Source organism: Piliocolobus tephrosceles, chromosome X (genome assembly GCF_002776525.5).
Source record: "Piliocolobus tephrosceles isolate RC106 chromosome X, ASM277652v3, whole genome shotgun sequence".
NCBI lineage: Eukaryota > Metazoa > Chordata > Mammalia > Primates > Cercopithecidae > Piliocolobus > Piliocolobus tephrosceles.
Window position 1 is genome coordinate 85,599,359 of NC_045455.1, and position 1,352 is coordinate 85,600,710.

Below are 1,352 nucleotides of genomic sequence, written 5' to 3' on the forward strand. Positions count from 1 at the left end.
TCACTGTACCTTGTAAAAACCTACATAATCTCCAAAGCTTACTAATTAGTAACTGTATCAGATTTTTTTCTTTAAATAAGAATAACAACATTTGCACATACTGTTTTAAAACCAAGAGGTAAATGAAATGTGTATGCCTTGAAAGAATGTCTTTTCATTTAACAGTGGCCAGTAGGCCAACATGAAACTGAATTAATTATATATAATTTATCCTCTAGACAACCCCATAGGAATCTTTTTCATACACTGATGAGTATTGGATTTTACCCTACACAGGTCACTGAAAAGTAGTGTAAATTTCACGTTTTTTTGTCTTTTCTTTTTTTTTTTTTTAAGATGGAGTCCCGCTCTGTTGCCCAGGCTTGAGAGCAGTGGGACAATCTCAGCTCACTGCACCTAGGTTCAAGCGATTCTCCTGTCTCAGTCTCCTGATTAGCTGGGATTACAGGCACCTGCCACCACTCCCGGCTAATTTTTGTATCTTTTTGTAGAGATGGGGTTTCACCGTCTTGGCCAGGCTGGTCTTAACCTTCTGACCTCAAGTGATCCCTCCGCCTCGGCCTCCCAGAGTGTGGGATTATGGGCGTGAGCCACCGTGCCTGGCCTCATGTTTAAGAACTTAACTTTTAGAAGGCAGCATTGCAAACTTTCATGTCTGAATTTATATATATTGAGCTTCTATAGATAATTACAATGTACCATTAGAAATAATATTGATTTGGCCAGGCATGGTGGCTCACACCTGTAATCCCAGCACTTGGGGAGGCCGAGGCAGACAGATCACGAGATCAAGAGATCGAGACCGGGCCAGGCGCGGTGGCTCAAGCCTGTAATCCCAGCACTTTGGGAGGCCGAGGCGGGTGGATCATGAAGTCAGGAGATTGAGACCATCCTGGCTAACACGGTGAAACCCCGTCTCTACTAAAAAAAATACAAAAAACTAGCCGGGCGTGGTGGCGGGGGCCTGTAGTCCCAGCTACTCGGGAGGCTGAGGCAGGAGAATGGCGTGAACCCGGGAGGCGGAGCTTGCAGTGAGCCCAGATCGCGCCACTGCACTCCAGCCTGGGCGACAGAGCCAGACTCCGTCTCAAACAAACAAAAAAAAAGAAATCGAGACCATCTTGCCCAACATGGTGAAACCCCATCTCTACTAAAAATATAAAAATTAGCCGGGCATGGTGGTGGGCGCCTGTAGTCCCAGCTACTCGGGAGGCTGAGGCAGGAGAATCGCTTGAACATGGCAGGCGGAGGTTGCAGTGAGCCAAGATTACACCACTACACTCCAGCCTGGGCGAACTCAGTCTCATAAATAAATAAATAAATAAATAAATAAATAAATAAATAAATAAATA